This window comes from Serinus canaria, chromosome W, assembly GCF_022539315.1.
Source record: "Serinus canaria isolate serCan28SL12 chromosome W, serCan2020, whole genome shotgun sequence".
Classification (NCBI taxonomy): Eukaryota; Metazoa; Chordata; class Aves; order Passeriformes; family Fringillidae; genus Serinus; species Serinus canaria.
The window spans coordinates 8,246,428-8,260,391 of NC_066342.1; positions in this window are offsets into that span (position 1 = coordinate 8,246,428).

Sequence of the window (13,964 nt, forward strand, 5' to 3'; positions counted from 1 at the left end):
TCCCTCCATGGAGCCGTAGCAGGCCCTGCGTCTGCTACAGGGCACCACCAGCCTCCTCACCCGTCTTCTCTGTTCACGCACTCCTTCACATCACATCACTGCACTCTCTTGGCTCCAAGCCATTGCCTCCCCCCTAAATGCAGTCTCTGTGTCACAGGAAAAAAATGGTTCTGTCCATGGCCATACAAGAAAAGTCCAGCCAAAGGCCACTCCATCATCTCCTCCCACCTAAGATTCTTTTCAACTTCTCTCGTGGCCCATTTCCTCTTATCTCTATCTCTATCTCTCTTCTCATTCAACTCCAGGAGGAATCAGCATTTGTAAGGTTTTGCATCATCCAAGAAAAGGGTTAAAAATCTCAGGCTCTGCCTGTCCAGAACTCCCACTGCTGCCCTGCCGGGCACCTTCTGGCTGCACACCCCCCCCCCTCCCCCTCTTTCTTGGCTGGCTGTGCTATCAAATTTCAAGGTGGCACAGGCACAGACACCAGCTCTCTCTCTCTCTCTTCTGGGTGGGGGGGTGGCTGCCCAATGCCTTTCAGTGTTCCTCCACCCTTCCATCCTGCAGGGGCCTTCACCTCCCTTCTCTGTCCAAGGCCCCGGCATACCTCACTCAGGCCACGTGGCTTCCCCTCCCCCACCCAGCCCAGAGCTAGGCAGGGGAGGTCTGACCTCTTTCATGGACCAGAACCCAAGAGAGCTTTCCCCTGGGAGTTCTCAGCTTTTAACCCCCCTGTGTTCTCAGATGCGTATCCATGTCCTCAGTGGCCACACCAGGTGCCAGTATTCAAATCTGAGCACTGATTGGTTTGACCACAGCATCCCAAAAAACTCACTTCCTCTCAAACCACGACACTGGGTCAAGAGGTATTACAGAAAAAGACATCCTTAAGATTAAGTACCATTAACCATTTTTATTGCTCCTTCAGTGCTGTCAAGAGTGTGTGCTGATTAGCTACTGCTGGATGAATATTAGGTACTTTTTATTAATGGCCCCTAAATCTTGTACTAATGTATAATCCCCATTTTGCTTTTTAATTGGTAATATTGGTGTGTTATATTATGATTCACACTCTTTCAATAACCCAGTTCTAAAAATTTTTTATAAAATCCAACTCCTTCCTTGCCTCCCACTTAAAAGGGTATTGTTTTTCCTTACCGGCTTAACATCAGGTTTGAGAGTAACTCTCACAGGTCTGGCCACCTTTGATCATCCAGGCATCTCAGTTGCCCACACCAGTGGGGTTACAGCATTCTCTACCACCTTTGGGATTTCTTCCCACTCACTTGATTCCTATAACATAAGTATCTTTGCCTCAACAGTTTTTCATTCTGGTATTTGAATTTGTATTTCCCCTTCCGGAAAGTTATTTGAGTATCCAATTTTCCCAATAAATGTCTCCCCAACAAGGGGATTGGGCATTCAGGCATATTCAATTTGGTGTGTCCTCCACTTTTTTCTCAATTTAAATAGTAATGGTTGTAAAAAAGGCCTGTTCTTTTTCCTCCTTGACATACCCATAACATTTACAAGTTCCAAGCTAAGTTTTCCTCTGTACGTATTCAGTGCTGAATAAGTTGCTCCTGTATCAATTTAAAAAAATTTGCCTTTTCATTCCCCAGCAATAATGTAACCAATTGTTACAATGCAAATTGCCAAAGTATACTTCAGTCACCAATTATTGCAATACACAATTGTTTCCAAGTGAGAGAGTTGTCCTGCACTCCTTTTGCCATTCTGGATGATTTCTTAGGGTGAAAAAAAAAGGTGACATAGGGAACTTTATTCCACTTATTCGCCCTTCTACAAAACAACATTATTGCAATATGGTATTATTTCCCGCATAAAGGCATCTCCCCCAATTTGTTTCTAGTGTTTCAAGATATATTCCAGCAGTGACACCTGTGATACCTCTTTCAACATTTTGTTTCCCATTATAACTAATTACCATTTAGGAGCTCCTAGAGGGGACTCTAACCTTTCCCTGTTCCCACTTTAGGTACCTTTAAACCCAACCCGGAAAAGCTTTTGCAGTGCCTTACAGGCAGGTTAACACCTTCAAAGTAAAGTAAAGAATGCCTTTATCTTACCAGGGGTCTTGCTCCGATTTCCTTGAGACAAAGGCATTAAGGTTCTTTCCCAAGAATCCCTTGGTGCCAGCTTGAGGTCCCACGATCCCTTGGATCTGTTGAAATTCAGGAGTATGTTTCATCTGGGTCACCAAAACTGTAACCAAAAATTCAGTAAAATAAAAAAATTCCTTTGATGCCTTGTGAAGGCTGACCTAGAACAGAGGCTAGACAGAGTTAAAGAATAAAGTAGGTTGTGGCAGCAGCTCTCTGGCCACAGAGAGCAGACACAGGCCTTCCCAGGCATTTTCCCTGAAGAAGGCTGTGAGAAGCTGTGAGAAAGCTCAGAGAAAGAATTAAAACAATTCTTATCTCCACTTGCTGCACCTGTTGCTAGGCAAATGGGGAATGTGTTATGGAAATTTGTTTACCAGAGGGTGGTGGTGTTTTGGTTGGTTGACCAATGAGGTCAAAGCTGTATTGGACAGGCTGGAAGCGGTTATGAGTTTCTTAAGAATATAGTATTAATATAGTATAGAAGAATAAAGCAATGGTTCAGCCTTCTGCATCTTGGAGTCAGTGCTAATTACACTCGTGTCAGGGGGACCCCTGCATCGACAGTAGGTATTTATTAAAAGGCTTTAATGGATACACCTTGGGCAGTACAAGAGCCCAGCCAGGGCTACACCTAAGATGAACCCAAAATGGTCACAAAATGGACAATCGGTCACGAGGTCTCTCACTTTTATAAGTTCTGGTCCATTAGCATATTGGAGTTAATTGTCCAGTTATAGCTTTAGGTTATGAAGTCCCATCCTTCTTGTTTTTCTCTCTTCAGTCCACATTGTTTATGCTCTTGGGCCTGAAATTTGGGTGGTTGTCCTTGATCCCAAGCTATGAAAGGAATTGTTTTGTCTAGCTTCTCTGTGAAGAGAGCTTACTATCCCTTAATATGAAGCTCAGAACTACACACTAAAGCAGTACAAAATCTAAAAAAATATGAAAGCTAAAACTTAAGGCGTCATTTCCCCCCTTTAGAGGCTTGACAAGGCCTTTACCTTGTGAGTCTCTATTCTAAATATCTACTAATAATAGGTATTTAATAACAGATAAGTATCTAACAATAGTAAACAACTATCACTATAAACATCTAATAATAAGCATCTAACAACAGATAAATAATAGTAAATAACACCTAATACTAGATAAATATCTCATAACGGTAAATATCTAACGGTAAATATCTCAGATAAATATATAACAATATTAATAATAATAAGCAATGATGCACCGTAATAGACATCTAACAACAATAATGCCTTGCACAGTTGGGTATCATGCAAAGAAGAATAATGATTATTGTGAACAGTTCTTTAGGCACAGTAGAAGAATCATTTAAACCATGTTTTTGTCTGCACCAGTCTCTGTTTTTACAGTTGTTTCAGGAGCAGCTTTCTTAACTCTGGAGTAGTGAATCCAGGGTCCTTTGTCAGCAACTTTGACTGAAGTGAGGATGGTCAGCAGAACTTGGAATGGTCCTCTCCATTTGGCTTGTAGAGGATCACTGTCCCACCACTTAACATAGACCCAGTCTCCAGGTTGGAAGGGATGTACAGGTGTGTCCAGTCCTATGTGTCTGGATAGCATGATGTAATTATAGAGATTCTGCAAAGGGGAACCTAAAGCCATTAGATACCTCTGTAAATCAAGTTTTCCCTTCATGTGAATTTCACCTGGAATTGGACATGGCCTGCAATACAGGATTTCATAGGGGCTGATGTTATCCCTCCGCCTTGGTTGTATGTGCAGTCTCAGTAAAGCTATAGGCAAGGCTTGAACCCATGTCATGTGTGAAAATGCATATTATATGATCAGCTCTTCACAAATATTAAAATGAATACTATGCGTGTTATGTTGCAAAGTTATGCTGTATTATTCTCTTTTAAGTAGTGCTGTATTAATCTCTTTTAAGTAGTGTGGTAAATATAGTTTTTAGGCTATAGCATTATATTAAAATAGAAACTATGTGATGTAAGATATTTTTTGTAACTAATTCAAGGAATGGAAAAGATAATCAAGAAATTTTTCACAGAGATAACAGCAACAAGACACCAAAATCTCAAGAAAACAATTATTGCCTCCTTATCAGGAAAACTCAGACTTCAAGGAACCAAGAAAATTGATTTATGAGATGAGGGGGGGAAGCTGAAATTAAGCAGAAACACCCTAGTTTGAAAGGAATGTTTGAATAATGTATGAGATATATGAATATGCAATAGGCTATTGCTTTTAAGGGGTAATCCTTTGTTAGCAAGGTGTGCTTTGTGGCAGAGTGCAAAGCACCCGGATATCCGTAATGCTTTGCTTTTTATTGTCTCTTATTGTCCCAATTTTTATTACTATTTTTATTACTATTTCCATTACTATTAAACTTCTAAAATTTTAACACAAGTGAATGGCATTTTTCACATAATGGATGTTTCCTGACAAATTTTGCTAATTTGTGTTTTTAGAGTCCTATTCATACGTTCAACTTTACCACTTGCTTGGGGTCTATAAGGTGCATGCAGATCCCAAGTAATTCCCAAAACCCAGCTAACTTCTTTAACCACTGTTGCAACAAAGTGTGGTCCCCTATCTGATGACATTCCCAAGCGAACTCCAAACCTTGGGATTATATGATTTAGCAAAACTTTCACCACATGCTTGGTTGTGTTAGTGCGACAGAGGTTAGCCTCTGACCATCCAATGAAGGTGTCAATACCAGTATGTATCTGTGGATGCCATGGGACAGGGAGAGAGAAACGGCAAGCATTTCTCACAGCGGCTTGTGAGAGATTTTAGGGAGTTGAAAAGATGTGATAACCTGTTGACCATAAACAACTTGCAGATGCTGTTTTTCTACCTTGTTTTTCCACCTTGTTTTTCCGTTCCTCTCAAGGACAATGTGTGAGAAAAATGTTTGTGTTTGTTAGCCAATAGAATAGAATCTAATGTCCCTCTCTATAAAAACCACGCGGTTCGTTTGAATAAAGCACTTCTTCGCCTTTGCTACGATCCTGCCTCTCGTCTGTTCCTGCCCTGACCCTGGCGCGCGAGCGACATGTATCGGTATCCCTCTTTGTGTGGTAACTCCACAAAATCTATTTGCCAGTAATTTCAAGGAAGATCCCCTGCCTTTGTTACTCTTAGCACTCTTTTCCTTGTATCAGGGTTGTTTTTACAGCAAATTTCACATTTGCTCACTACTGATTGAATGATATCTGTCATTCCCTTTCTTATTACTACCTTTTTTAGATGTTTTAGAAGATTTTCAATCCCAAAATGTGTGTTTTCATATTCTCTCTGAGCTACCTCCCAAAGGATGAGGGGTGGGACTACAACCTGATTTGCTGGTGTAACAGCCCATCCACTCTCTGTGATCTCAGCTTTAAGAAACCTAATTAGTTTGTGGTCTGCTTGGTCATTTTTTGGAGTGAACCCCAACAAATCAATCTCTTCCTGTGGAATTACTGCAAGAATACCTTTTTCTGCAATTCCTCTTGCTGTTTTATCAGCAAAACAATTTCCCAATTCTGGAATGGTTTTCCCACTTTGGTAACCTCTACAATGCATCATAACTACTTCTGTGGGTTTTTTAATACTCTCTAAGAGGGCGAGTATTTGTTCAGCTTGTTTGATTTTATTACCTTCAGCCTTCAGAAGTCCTATCTCCTTCCAGATGGCTCCATGGGCATGGACAACACTAAGTCCATATTTAGAATCAGGCCATATATTTACCTTCTTTCCCTCACTCAGGTCTAGGGCTCTTGACAGTGCAATCAGTTCAGCTTTCTGTGATGACATATCTGCTGGCAGGGCCTTTGCCTCAATCACCTTATCCTGCGTGGTAACTGCATAGCCTGTCATCCTTTTGCCATTTTTCATAAAGCTGTTTCCATCTGTAAAAAGCTCCCAATCTGGATTTTCAAGGGGCACATCTTTCAGCTCTGGTCAGCTGGAATAGATCTCTTCAACTGTGTAAACAGTCATGTTCAGGCTCCTTGTCAATTAAGGTGGAGGACAAAAACATGGCAAGGTTAACAAGAGAAGTTGTTTTCATGGTAACATCATCTTGTCCTAAAATTAGTGATTGATATTCAAGCATCCAGTTGCTGGACAGCCAATGTCCCCCCTTTTGTTCCAGCACAGCTGCTACTGCATGGGGTACATATACTACAATGTGCTGCCCAAGGGTGAGTTCTCTGGCTTCCTGGATCAAGATGACAGTTGCTGCCACAGCCTTGAGGCACCCTGGCCAGCCTTGGGCAACACTGTCTAGCTGTTTAGAAAAGTAGGCCACAGCCCTTCGTCGGTTCCCGAGGCGCTGTGCTAGTACCCACAAAGCCACATTCAGTCTCTCATATGTAAAAAGTTCAAAAGGTTTAGTTAAGTCTGGCAGTCTCAGTGCTGGAGCTGACATTAGAGAGTGTTTCAGCTGCTTACAAGCTGCTCTGGTATTTTCAGTCCATATGATAATTCCTTTTTCAGCTGCTTTTAGTGCTCAATTTAGGGGTTTTACCAGCAGTCCATAATTTGCTATCCACAAACAACACCAACTTACCATTCCCAGGAAAGCTTGCATCTCTCTCACTGTATGGGGCTTTGGTATCAGCAATGGAGAGAGACGGGGAGACTGACTGTTGATCAGAATCCGATTTTATTGGGGACTACATACGCTTATATACTATTCTAGAAAGGATAGTAATTTTTTACTACAATGATTGGGTTAATCATCATATAAGAAATTTATGCATTTTGCAACATCTCTTGCTTGCAAAAGTTGATTCAATCTTCTTTCCTGTTAGCAAGTCTTGATTCAATCTTCAAAGCTCAGTTTGTTCTTGCCAAGGCATCCTGATTATCAAATCTCTTATGCTAATCAGATCCAAAGTACATAATTTCCCCCTTCTCTTTTCAACCATAACCATTCCTTTATTTGCCTTATTAATTAATCTCTGCACACATTGAAGCAAGCAACAGGTTGTGATGAATACAATTAGCAAAATCATCACACACATACCCATCCTAAAAAATCTTATAGCTAAGGTGCCAAACCCCAGCCACTAAAGGCTCAGGCCGGATCTCTACAAACCAAAAACATTCCCTATGGCAGCCACAGGGGGGGCATTACTGGATTTAGAAATACTGCCAGAAGTGTAATTATACCAAAAGGTTTGATTCTTATATACAGGGTGATAGAGAAAAACATCTTTAGACTGATTCTTTCCCGTGTATTTAAAATTAACACAAAACTCCATTTTCACAGAACCCAGGAGCTCTAATTATTGGGGCTTCAAGGGTGCTTCCGGAAGGTAAGGGATCAAATTTGATTTGATTTGCTTTCAAAATTTTTTGTGTAAATATTAGTGTAAAGTTCTTGAGGAGCTATACTCCCCCTTTTTTTTGCTTATTAATCACATGTGTGTTTCTTGTTAAGAACATGAAGGCAACATAAAAGCAAAACAATATGTGACAAAACAATAAACTTACACTAAGTAAAAATAAATCAGATTATACATACAATAAGTAGTAAATGAAAAATAGAATGGTGATTTAAAACAATGCGTGATCAATTTCTTAAATATCGTACTATTACTTAGAGTCTGTAGTAATTGGCAAGCTTCATTTTAAAGTGAGGGCTTGGAGAACTATTCCTGGGTAAGTTTTCCAAGTTCACTTTAAAAGGAGTTTAACTATTATAGGTCTAAATTTGGCAAGTCAAAATGACTTGACTATAGGTTTGGTGTAGAAAACACTTGGGTTTATTGGTATATTTCTTGACTAGTCAAGGCTAGGACTCAGCCAGGGTCCAGGCTTTAACTGGAAGAGTCTCTTTAATATATTCTAAAAGCCTCTTAGTAATAGTAGATAGGAAAGTTCTTTAAAATAATATGTCTTATAAATAGCTATGCAACAATATGTGAAGGTTTGTAAAGCAGCTGGCTTTGTCATTTATCTTTAGCTAAATAGTAACAAAAAAGGCATTAACAGCTTACAACTGATAGCAATCATAATATGAAATTGTTACTCATTCTTCAGTTCTACTTATAAAAAATAAAATAGCAAATTTGTTCTTATTTCTATAACAAAATAGTAGTATTTCACAATTGAAATGAGCAAATTTTGACGAAAGTTCATTCAGGCTTTATGTCATTCACTTGTATAGCAAAGGAATGTATCTCATAATTCAAACAGGTATATTTCAACAAAACAAAATCAACGTCACTAAAACTTAACCTTTGTAAATTATATCTAAAAGAACTTAAAGTTAACATCACTGACACTAAACAAAAATTAATCTTAACAGGAATTAACTTATTTTAACTCAAACTCTATTATTACAAAAAGGTTACTGAAATTTTGTCATATAACAGTTAAACATCAAGGTAATTATGCAAGTAAACAACTGTATTGAGATAGTAGCAATGTGAATTTACTGTAAGAATGTCCTGGGGTGATTTTATGATGCTCATATCCCCATTCGTCTGTTTAGCCCAGAAATAAGTTTTGCACCTTAAAGACTGGTTTTGAGAGTGAAGGGGGGGGGAAGAAGTAACACGCAGTTTGTTTTCAGAAACTGCACTCCCTACACATTCCTGCTCTTGTGCTGTCTGTGGACAGACAGGCAGCGAGACAGAGCTCTCCTTTGCTTTTAGTTAGTTTTTAGCTAGCTGAGGCAGAGAAGTTCCCTGGACTGTGGGTTTTCTATTTCTTTGGACCTGTTTAAACCTGCTCTGGACTAAACACCCAGAAGAGCAACAGCAGCTCACACCTGTGGCCCACCGGGACCTGGCCTGGCCTGGGCCGTGGCATTTCCAGTGCCAGAGGGACTGATAAGAGACTGAGTGAGCTGAGCTACAACATACAAAGAGGACTTTCTGAGTTTGTAATCTCTTTTGGAGCAGCAAGAGGTTTTATTGTTGGTATTGTTGGGGTTTTTTTTGTGCTGGTGAATGCTTTGCCTGTTAAATAAACAGTTTTTTCCACTTTTCTCCATGGAAATAGTTTTCCTGAACCAGCTGGGGGAGAGGCCGCTCAAATTTGTTTTTCTAGAGGAAACCCCTTTTGAGGTTTTTCTGCCAAAATTGCACTAAAACAGAACAAATACATTTACTGGAGCCCAATGTGAGGCTTGAGAAAGTGGAAAAAACCTGAACTGATTGCATTTTGGTTGTACTTATTCTTTATTGGGGTAGTCAGTAGTCATGTTGCTTGAATTCATAATGTCTCTTGGGGTGGAGGCCTTCATACACCTCTGGTCCCTAGGCTTTTCTGAGGTTTTAATACCTTTCTGGTCCCTAGGATTATTTTCTTATCCAGAAATAGCTCCATTATTGTCCCAAACATGTAGTTTTTACAGTAGAGGGGCACAGATTAGAACAGCTATTGTGCTGGGCTTGGTGATAATGATTTATAGGGAGTTTACAAAGGTACTTGAGTCTGTTCAATATACGTATGGTTTATAGTTTCTTCGTCCTACCCTACGTCCCAGTTCCAATAGCATGCTTTAGAAGTTTATTAGTAATTGCACCCAGTTTGTTACAGGAAGAGCAGGGGATGAGGCTTTTAAGCCTTTCCTTTCCTTCTTCTCCTTTGAATCTGTTACATCACTTTTGGAGAACGTTCAGTTTTCCCTGAATGTTAAAGGGATCACTTTGCTGGTTTTTTATCTGGTAGGCTTCCTCTATATGGTTTGCAGCTTGTCTAGAATGAGAGCTGTGATGTCCAGAGGAGCCGATGAGACGACAGAACCAGGAGTAGAACCAGGCTTGGAAAATCCGGGGTGGTGTGGAGAATGGGAGAGAATGGGTCAAACCCTGAAGGAATTTTCTGATCCTCCAGCCTGGGAATTTTCATATGAACAAATTCTGAACCCAGATGAGGTGGGGAAATATCTGGAAGAGAACTGCAATGACAACTCTAAGGAGAAAAAGTTCATTGCAATAAGCTGGGCCCTGGCATATGCATATCGCACGCTGCTAGATACTGCAGGGCAGCAGATGGGGGCAGGGAGATAAATCAGCAGCTACCCCAGTCACTCAGGCTGCAGCTAACACCCCAGCTACTAAGGTTGTAGCTAAACCAGACAGTGAGCCTAAGCCACTGGCAATCACTGCTGAGGGAAAGAAGCACAAAAACAAAACTGATAGACCGGTGGATGATGATGATCCAGGCGAAGGACTCTCAAAGCCAGCTCCAGCAAATGACACAAAATCAGAAGTCGCTATTGAGTCCTTTTCCCTGACAGACTGTCATGGCCTAAGAAAAGATTACACTCAACAACCTGATGAATCTATAATTAGTTGGTGAGTCTATCTTTGGGATGCTGCGGGGGAGGTTACAATTCTGGATGGTACTGAAACAAGGCATTTGGGATCTCTGTCACATGATCTGGTTATCGACCAAGGAATTATGAGCGGGGCTAACCCTCACAGTCTCTGGGCACGACTCTTAGGAAGTATGGCACAAAGATATCAGTGTGCAGGTGATCTCTATATGCAGCAAAACCAGTAAAAGATCATAGAACAAGGGATTCAGTGCTTGAGAGAAATGGCAGTGGCAGAGATTGTCTTCTCAGAAGACCTAAAAACTGTAAATCCAGACTTTGTACCATGCACAAGTGATGTGGGGAAAACCTGTATGACTTAGGCCACAAGAATACACTTCTGCTTTAGCCATAATGAAGCAGGATGGCAGGGATGAGACTGTGCTTGATATGACCAAGAAGATCAGAGCATATGCAGATGCAGTGCATGGCCCAACACATGCAAGAATCATAGCTGTGGAAACACATCTGCACAAATTAGAAGATAAGATAGAGGAGAATCACAAGAAACTCAGAGAAGATATTAAAGAGGACTGTGGGATTCACATTCTCTGAACCTGAGACAAGCAGTGAGAGAAGCAGAGAAGAGAATGATCTAAACAATTCTTATCTCATTTGCTGCTCCTGTGTTTCTGCACAAGTGGAATGCATTATGGAAGATTGTTTACCTGAAGGGGTTTGGTAATTGGATTTTGGTGTGAGTCTTTTGTTTTCTTGACCAATCTCTGCAAGCTGTGTCCTGATGTTCAGGCAGGAGACAGTCACGAGATTTGGTTCAGATGAGTTGAGTTCTTGTTCAGTTTCAGTTTAGATGTAGTGTAATATAGTGTAATATAGTATAGACTAATATAGTATAATAAAGTAATTAATTAGCCTTCTGATATTGTGGAGTCCTGCTCATCATTCTTTCCACTCGTCAGGCAAAATTTCACCAATAGAGGGCCTTCTCCAAATCTCATCAGTACAGATCAGAGGTTCTGGTACCAAACGCAGATGTCCCTCAGACAGGGAGAGAAGTACACCCTACGAGGTGAGCTGTGGTTCTTCCTGCATGGTTGTGGAGAAAACATGAGGAGGTGGGATGGAAAATCTAGTGCTGCTCTGGCACAGCAGGTGCCTGAATTGAAGGACAGCAAGATTCAGAGAGGAAGTTCCACCAAAAGGAAAGCAGCTCCAGTAGCCTGTAGCTGAACTGCCAGGTATGATGATGGTGATATAAATGTTATGAAATAATTCATGCTTATAGAGACAATGTATTTTATAAGATTGTAAAATCCAAACGAGCCTCTGACCACAAGCTGCCCAGGGGCAGATGTCTACTTCAAAATCTCAAAATTTCTGAAGGTGGCAGGAGAACAATACCCTGTTTACTTATGAATAGATGTGGCCAGCGCGATGATTGCCACTCTCCAGAGTAATCGGAGTAATCGGAAGATGCCCAAGGACGATCATCGCCCAACTGATACCATCGATCGAGATAGCAGAAGTCGCCAGAATGATACATCTGAATACGCGACTTCCCCTGACGTGATCAACACCGGCTACTGCTCAGGAAACAGCAATTGTCCAGCTCTGCACAGTGAAAGAAACTTTCATGCATATACAGAGTTACAAAAGAAATCGGGACTGCTCTGCCTCAGGCATAAAAAACTGTATAAAATAGCCCCGCAAGAAGCGGCGCTCGTGAACAGAGGGATATGTGATGCAATAGAGGTCAGATCTAGGTTCACCCAGCACCGATCCTTGGCTCGATGCTGTCTCTTGGGCTGTGGGTTTTTGAGGACCATGTTTTGGTCGTGGAAAAAAAAATATCTCCAAATTTGATAATTTGGCTTTTCAATTAATCATTTATAACAATGACATGTCTGATTGCCTGATTGCCTTGAAGGAACCTCAAAGACATACACCCAGGGAAAGAAGGATAACCAGGATTAGAGAGGCCCTGCCTCTAGCCAGGAAGAGGCTAGGGAAAGCCATGTCTTTTGGACTGTGTATATTTGTTGGCCTGGCACATCAGAACCACAAAAATATGAGGCCTTGGTCAGCACTGGCGCGCAGTGTACATTAATCCCGTCAAGGCATGTGGGGGCAGAATCTGTTTCTATTGCTGGCATGACAGGGGGATCATAGGATTTGATTTTGGTGGAAGATGATGTGAGCCTGACTGGAAATGACTGGAAGAAACACCCTATCGTGACTGGCCCAGAGGCCCCATGGATTTTGGGCATAGACTTCCTCCAAAGTGGGTATTTCAAGGACCCAAAAGGACTAAGGTGGGCATTTGAGATAGCGGCTGTAGAGACAGAGGGCATTAAGCAATTGAACACCTTGCCTGGACTATCAGAGAACCTGTCTGCAGTAGGACTTCTGAAAGTGGAAGAGCAATGAGCGCCAATTGCCACCTTGACAGTGCATCTACTCAAGTTCAACAGTATAGAACTACTCGAGATGCTGTGATTCCCATCCACAAAATGATCCGTGAGCTGGAGAGCCAAGGGGTGGTCATCAAAACGTACTCACCCTTCAACATCCCCATTTGGCCTGTGCGCAAATCTGAAAGAGAATGGAGATTGACAGTGGACTATTGTGCCTCAAATTAAGTGACTCCACCGTTGAGCACTGCTGTACCAGATATGGTGGAGCTCTCGTATGAGCTAGAGTTCAAGGCAGCGAACTATTGATATTGCCAGTGCATTTTTCTCCATTCCTTTGGAAGCAGAATGCAGGTCTCAGTTTGCCTTCACATGGAGGGGAGTGCAGTATATCTGGAACTGACTGCCCCAGGGGTGGAAGCATAGTCCTACCATCTGCCATGGACTAATTCAGACTGCACTAGAATAGGGTGAGGCTCCAGAACACCTACAGTATAGTGATGACATCATTGTGTGGGGGAACACAGCCACAGAAGTGTTTGAGAAAGAAGATCACCCAGATTCTCCTCAAAGCCGGTTTTGCCATCAAGAAGAGCAAAGTTAAGGGAACTGCCCGAGAGATCCAGTTCCTGGGAGTAAAGTGGCAAGATGGACAGGATCAGATTCCCATTGATGTCATCAACAAGATCACAGCTATGTCTCCACCAACCAGCAAGAAGGAAACACAAGCTTTGTTAGGCACCATAGGCTTTTGGAGAATGCATATTCCTGAGTACAGCCACATTGTGAGCCCTCTCTAGCTGGTTACCCGCAAGAAGAATGATTTCCAGTGGGGCCCTGAACAGCAAAAAGCCTTTGCCCAGATCAAGCAGGAAATCACTCATGCAGTAGCCCTTAACCCTGTCAGGACAGGATCAGATGTGAAGAATGTGCTCTACACTGCAGCTAGTGGCCATGGTCTGTCCTGGAGACTTTGTCAGAAGGTGCCTGGGGAGACTCAAGGTTGACCACTAGGATTCTGGAGTTGAAGCTACAGAGGGTCTGAAGCCAACTACACTCCAACAGAGAAGGAAATTTTAGCAGCCTATGAAGGAATCCAACTGCCTCAGAGGAAAGAGGCACTGAAGCACAACTCCTCCTCTCACCCTGACTACC